This window comes from Haliotis cracherodii, unplaced genomic scaffold, assembly GCF_022045235.1.
Source record: "Haliotis cracherodii isolate W230 unplaced genomic scaffold, xgHalCrac1.p SCAF_7, whole genome shotgun sequence".
Classification (NCBI taxonomy): Eukaryota; Metazoa; Mollusca; class Gastropoda; order Lepetellida; family Haliotidae; genus Haliotis; species Haliotis cracherodii.
In genome coordinates, this window is record NW_027266330.1 from 2,057,587 (window position 1) to 2,065,581 (window position 7,995).

At 39.2% G+C, this 7,995-nt stretch overlaps 1 pseudogene; it reads left to right on the forward strand.

Annotated features, from left to right (window-relative positions):
• Positions 1-650: 650 nt before the first annotated feature.
• On the forward strand, positions 651-3,236 carry LOC139447925 (scavenger receptor class F member 2-like; annotated as a pseudogene).
• Positions 3,237-7,995: the final 4,759 nt, after the last annotated feature.

Below are 7,995 nucleotides of genomic sequence, written 5' to 3' on the forward strand. Positions count from 1 at the left end.
GACTAGCAGCTCATCCCATTCAGACCACAAGATCACAGGGATGGGATGACTGTATACGTGTATGTGTGAAACATCTCACCATGTACGAAATTATTTCACTGAAATTAATTCAGTAGTAAGTGTGTGTCTGACTCTGACCCCATAATACAACATACAGCTGGACAGAACAATATCATTATGAACAACTACTCATGAATGTTTTTAGCGTTATATAGAGGGGTTTAAAAAATTAGGAAATCGATTTTTGAAAATAAAGCAGGTTGAAAAACTGACAATCGTTATCTGCCATAATCAGGTAAAATGTTCTATGTTCTATTTGTAACCACCAATTCTATGTAGAATCTGATGATATATTTTACAAGACCCATCACTAGATATGCACTCGTCCTGTTTCGAATAAAGGAAAACGAAAGCAAAACCTTTGATCTGAGCAGTTAATCTGTGTGTAGCAGATAATTGACGCATGTCAGTATCTTTGGAATAGCAAATAAGTTGAAAGCTTGTTCCTTTTATTTGCACTACAGACCCCAGATGAAACTGTAATAATGCAAGTGAACATTAACTTTTAATCAAATCACATTTATGACTTAGGGACACATGATGTGATGATATTGTACTCACTTAACTGGACATTAATCAGCTGTTTTAAGATGGTTCATTTTCGTTTCAGGCCGCTTCGGATCTTAGTGATTACGTGTCTACTTATCCCGACACAAGGTAAGCAGACGTGTTATTTATATACATTGTGCTGGATAAGGTGGGACATGCTCATGGAGTCGCAAACCCTTGTTGGCCGTGCTTCGAGAATGTTGTTGTTGCTGTTGTTGTTATTGTAATTATTGTTATTATTGTTATTATTGTTATTATAATTATTAAAAAATTAGTTGTTCAATAATGGTGACAAAACCAATGCACTTGACTTGTAGCGAGTGACACTTTGTAGACATCATGTCCGTGGCTTTAGTTATGCCATTCTTTGTATCTATAGATTTATTTGCATTCCATGTGGGTAAAATTCATAACAATAGAAACTTATCAAATGTACGCCTCTGTTGATATATCACTCAATAGTAATCATTACCTTCCTTAATAGATCGATGACATTACTACCACTGCAAGGTTGTAGACTGCATACCACATCACCATGTCATGGCACTTCTTTTCTCAAAACTGACCAAATACCCTTTACGTTGATGAGGCTTATCTGACTGTCATACGAGCCCACGCAGCTTTCATTGTAATGAGATTTTTGACACTAATCCAATTTACTGATTGATCATTTACAGTAAAAAACATTTATAATACATATATATTTTTTATCCATTCTCAGGTGGTAAATGTTCCGATAACCAGCACTGCTCCGAGTGTGAGGGGCAGACGGGTCGATGCAGCACCAACTGCTACAGAGGATATTTCGGCCCGAAGTGCCTGGATGAATGCAGCAGAAGGTGCAGGTACCACACATGTGAGCTGCACCTCGACAGGGGTATTGGGAGATGTACTGATGGCTGCATCCCGGGATTCCAAGGCTCAAACTGCAAGAGGCCATGTTACACTCACCAGGTGGACTGTACCAGATGCCCAGGTGGATGTGATGGGGAGTATTGCCAGATGGGTCGAACTTGTTTCTCTGGCTGCAGCGACTCATACTACGGAACAGGATGTAGGACGTGTTCCAGCAAATGCAAGTCCTGCAACAGGATCACAGGAACATGTGAGGAGTGTCAGCCTCCATATTCTGGACTGGACTGTAGATCCTCGTGTGAGCACTGTGTCGGTGGATGTGAGAGTGGCTGCCAACAGGGATGCAGACAAGGATTCTATGGAGACAACTGTACTGAAGCATGCAGTGACACCTGCCGAGCTGATCCCTCCCTGTCTACTGATGAACAATGTCCTGAGGGAGACTCATGTACCCCTGAGTGCCACAGCCAGACTGGCGAGTGTGTTCACGGTTGTGTAGATGGCTGGTACGGCCCGAAGTGTTCAAGGCGATGCAACTCTAACTGCACACATAAAAGGTGTAACCGCGCAGGTGCGTGTATTGAAGGATGTGCACCTGGACATATTAGGTCTGATTGTGTGCCATGCCTGGAGCAATGCCTCAATATTAAGTGTGCACTAAGCAACGGATCGTGTTGCAACGGTTGCAAAAATGGTTTATCTGGAGGTAAATGTAACCTATCTTGTAGTGTATGTCTGGATAGTATAGACACGAACTCGAGTTTATGTATACCTGAATACAATATGTGTATGTACGACTGCACAAACAACGCCTCGTTATCTGATTGTTCTACCGGATCCTGTGACACAGGTAAGCCATGTTGAATGGTTTCAGACACTGCCATGTAATTGTTCTGGCACTGCTTTAAGAAACAAAATTATGTTGAATTTCCTTGATTTCACTACACCTATTTTCACTACATCAAGCATAACCAGTGAACAATGTCTGTTGTGTATATAAAATTTCCCCTTGTTGAATAACAAATCTATCAAATCATATCATTCTGAAAGTTTTAAATGTTTTTCATAACACCCGTTATTGTTTCTGAAATAATGACATATTCCAATTTGATAGCGTGCTTTTGGGAAAATACTGAGAAAGCCGCCGTTATGTTCGGTTTGTAAACATCTTCTGAGGTACACAGTGCTCGTCATCTTTGAGTAATGCAGTCAGTTTATTCACGATTATACTCCAATGCAGGCTGTAGGAAGTAATGATATAAAAAGACATACAGAACTGACACTGTAAACAAAAGTATCATACTGGCATGATCTGTTTATTTCACATTACTTTCAGCTTCTTTTCCAATCAACACAGAGACTGTGAAGTATCTGGTGGTGTTTGTCATCTGCGTCCTGGCAGCAAGTTTAGTTGGCTACTGCTGCTACCGCAGAGGTCTCTCAACCAAAAAGTATGTACTGAGCAGATAGTACACATTGATATTGTTCTATCCTTTGTTAGTAGGGATAATACGTTGTCATATTCTAGTACTGGTTTCACTACATGGAATCACATGCGCTGTTTTACATGTTGTTTTCATGTTCTGTTTTTTGTGTCTATCCTATCACTATCACCACCACTAATTACGCCAACATTAAGCAAATGTAAGTTCGAATTGTTGTCATGAAATCATTTTAGGCTGCTCAAGGTTCAGGCTTTGTCCGTTTTAGAGAGAATGCACGTTCGGAAGTCGGAGCAGATGGTCACTGTCAAGACAACCTACAGGAGATAGAAGGGGACCAGTCCGAAGACAATGACACGGGTCCAGTCATTGTATATCTTTAATCCAACATGTAACGCTTTATTCAGATAGCAATAAAAAAGTAATCTTCATTTTATTATTCGATTTCTGTTATCAGATATTTCGTTAATGGTACCATGCATTAGAATGAGAAATAAGTTCTATTCGTCCAAGAACTAATTTCGTACCATGAGATAATATGAAAGAGTGAATGAAAATGGTTTAAGCTGCTTTGAGCAATATATGGGTTTCACACATTATACCAACTTGAGAATCGAACACGGAACTTCTGTCTATGTGGAGCCCACGCTGTGAATCACTAGTCTATCCCAACGCTCCCCAACAATAGAACACGTATACATACAGATAATACAACAGCATAAAACTGTTTCAAATAAATTCTGTGAAATCGTCAAATTTTGCAATGTTATTTTCAGCCATGATATTTGATGGGAGAAAATGATTTTTGTGTTCCATGAAGAAAAACACTATCTTTTTTAGTGAATTTTTACCTTGACCTTGAGTAAAAGTACAGTGTAATGATCGATAAAATGTTATCCATGAAAATCGGTTTTCATGTCCAATGGAAAGTGGACAATTAGGAGATAAATCAACTGTAAGGAAGAAAATATATAGATGTCAACTTCATTATTATTAGGAACACAACGTTTCGGAGTATATGCTTACTCCTTCATCAGGTGAATGAATCCCATCAGACAGAGAGCATATATATGTACGTGTAAGGACAACAAAACTAAGAGATAACAAAAGGTTGAAAATAACAAAGGTGAAGCTAACAAAGGAAGCCAACAGATGATTGGCGCTGATAGGGGATTAGCGATAGACAATGGAAGCCAATACTTAAGTTATCATAGCTAAGTTATTGGTAATGGACACTGGGCAAACGAAAAGAAAAGAAGTTGACATCCATATATTATCTTCCTTATGTGTATCACTTCTAAATGCATTTCGGGGGCACAGGTGGCCCAGTCGTCTAAGGCGCCGCGATTCGCTGTGCAGAGTTGCGTCCCTTGGGCACGCCAGAAACCTATGATTGTGGGTTCGAATCCCGGTTCGCCCCGATTATGTTTCTAGGTTTGTCAGCACCACACCCGTGCTCGTGGGTTTCACAGAAGTGGTAAACGTCTGAGACCTGCATCACTTCGGGCTTTCCTCCCACATCAAGCTGACACGCCGTGATGTAACTGGAATACTGTTAATAGCAGCGTTAAATGCACTCACTCACTCACTCACTCACTCACTCTAATTGCATTTCAAAGACCTACTGTGTTTTGAAATGTGATAGTCCCACTGTGGAGAAGATACCTCTTATTTCTATATGGAACCTTGTGCTTTAGCAAATGTATAAATAAGAGGTACCTACTCTACAGAGGGACTACATAAAAAATCAAAACACAGTAGGTTTATATCTATACTACGATGACGGCAACAACGCTTTGAAAACGGTGGTCTCTTGCAACGCGTAACAACACATGGTACAAAGAACCGCTATCTCAGAATATTCCGAAAGGGGTCACAGGTAGCTATATATATACGTGACTACTATATATCACAAATGTTACTGAAGTACAACATTAAATTAATACATAGGTTTGACTACTTTAGAATAAGTGTTCAAAACACATAGTTTTTCAGAAAGAAGCTGACAAATAACCCCCAAACTTAGTCCAAAGATATATGTTTTAATTTCATCGAAACCTGTTCTGCACTGTCATTTCATTTCCTGAAAATCAGTGCAACAAGTCATTTCTCCGCAATCGAAAATTCAATTTCTCATTGTAGGGGTGAGAGGTTGTAGAAGCAGATTAAAGATGCTAAATGAATCTGTTTCTCCAACAAACTTTACTAATTAACATTTTACTATTTATTTACATGCGTAAGTCTTATAAGACAGTTAACAATTACCCCCAAACACTTGGATGTGGCACTAGCCCTCAACATGTGCATGAAAGATATGTGTGTGTCGTCAGTGTGAACGTTTCGGGTAGTGCAGTGTGACTGAAGGAGTAGTCTCCCTTGTACTGTGCTTGCCCTGACAGTGAGCTGCTTCCACCTCCCTGCTGTGTTGATGTTGATATGACAGGGGAAGTCTGCACGCGGCTGTGTGCAATGAACCTGTGTAGTGTATCTAAATCTGACGGAGTTGCCTCCCTTGTACCGTGTACAGTTTATAGCATACTACTAGGACAGTGTTGCTATGACTACGATCACTGGCGCAACCCGCACCCGGCATGTGTGTTGCCAACGCGATATTAGAGGTATAGTGCATCTGAACCTGACGGTGTTGTCTCCCTTGTGTCGGTCAGCGTGTATTCACATACTGCTTTAACAGTGTTGATATGACTAACGATCACTGGTGTATCCCGCAGCCGGCATGTACTTTGTGAATGTCATATTAGAGGTAGTAAGTGTATTGCACCTGAACATGACGGAGTAGACTCCCTTGTGCCGCTGACTTTGCGCAATGGTTTATACATTATACAATTCATAGTATGCGAGGGTTTGGACAGGGATGGGTCAAGCACCAATACTAATAACACATGTGGGGTGCTACAAAACACACACACACACACACACACACAGACACACACAGACACAGTGACAAGAGTAATATCCCCATCACGTTGCACAAGCATATAATTGTGATAAAGCATGCAGCGATGGCATACAAATTACATTTGCAGAAGATGCTGGTGACGTTGGTGCTTGAGCTGTCCTGTTGCAGGAAGATGCATCAGGCTTTGATCATCCTGTTTGTTACTATTCACAAACATTTAACAAGCAATAGCAAGAAAAATCCACCATTGAATAAGAAACACTTGCTTTATTGTCAGCTTTGCAACAATTTTAGGTGTACGTTGGGACCACTTTGTTTCCTATTCAGGTGTACACTGGTCACAGTCCATTGACTTTTCTTCATAAAATGAACAAAAACCAACACTTAATGCACTGGAGCATGTCTTTGCAAGAATTTGATTTAGACATCAAGCATATCAAAGACAAAGACACGGTATTGCTGATGCATTGTCTCGAGTTGGTTGTGTCTGCAAACATGGTTTGCATTTTTGTAAACATTGTTATAATTACCACGTATAATTAGGAGATAAACCCTCTGTGTTTTGAGATTTGAGGTAGTATAACGGATTTATACTATCTCTAAATTTCGTTTAAAACCTAACACGTCAGTACTTTAGTAGCTATACATCATATACTTGTTATAATATGTTCTTGCATTTAAAGATTTTAACACCCAAATGTGTAGTCTTGAGTGTGTGTTTTGGCCTCTTAAACATTCAAATCAGCACATTTATAAAAAAACAACTTTATACGCTTAAAATACGAGCTACAAACCACCAGCAACCAAAGTCAGAGCATCTTACAGGGGACCATGGGGACTTACAGCTCTCTGCATGATGTCCCAGCAGGATTTACATCGCCACCCTAGCTACTGATCAGTGTGGGCAATGCTTACCTTAAGTCATTAAATATTCAAGTAGCAGAAAGCGATAAAATCCTGGTGGATGATATTTATTTTGATTTTGATAGGACTTCCGTAACATTCACAGAGGGGCAATACATTTGCACCACTTTAACACCCTCAAAATTCTCAATTAGCAATTTGCTCACATCAATTTAAGATTGACAATGTATTATATACAAAACATTTTTTCACAGTTTTTTTATTCATTAATTTTGCTTCTTTTAGATATTTTAAAATATCTTCTCATCCGGGTAAAAACATCTTTAAGATCTTATTAAAGAAATGCCCGGATACATCCGGGAACTTCCTCAACATCATTTTGAAGTAAAAGCTCATGTGTAAACCTAGTGTGACCAATACGATATCAAAGCAAAATATCCTCACTGTGTCTTGACTGACAATCTAAGTAGGTATAACCATTTTTTTGGTTTAAATTCATGAAGTATATTTATACCTACTTTGGTGTGCCACCTCTCTTCCATTAGATCCCCAATGTACTGTTTAATTAAGACTTTAAAAACACTATGTGGGATGAATTGTGAGGATATTGGTAAGTCATGCGCTGCTTTAGCTGCAGTGCAGGCCAGTGTTTTACCCACTGATCTGCTCCCTACTTTGAATTGGAGGGAGGTGAAAATGGGTTTAATGTCGCGTCCAAGATTATTGCAGACAGACGGACAATTGTTTATTAACGTCTCACTTCTGTACAACATACTACATACATATATACATAGAACGTAGATAAAAGTACAGAACCACTCAATATGAGTTATAAGAGACGAGGTCACATAAAAATAAATACAAGTAGAATATATAAGTGGTAAAATATACCCTGAAGGTAAATCTAAGCATTATATATAATATTCTTGCGTTTTTCAAGTAAACGTCTGCAGGTTTGGGCCGTTAGAAACAACAAATCATCATTGGACATAAATAAAAGAGAACTTATCAACATCAGATAAAACTTGAAAAGTATCACAGAGATTCGCACATGTAGTTGAAAGGCTATCAGTAATGTTTTTATAAAAAGGACAATGAAATAAATCATGGCTTTCATCCTCCACTCATTCATGACCGTTAAAACACACTCTTTCATTCAATGGTATATTATTGTAGCGACCCGTCTCAACACGGAGCGGGGCAACACCACAGTGGAATAGAGCTTGTGCACGGCGGTGAGACCTGGGTAGGGGAAACTGCAAATACCGTTCAACTTCAAAACTTGTCTTAAAATGTCGATAAAGTCGG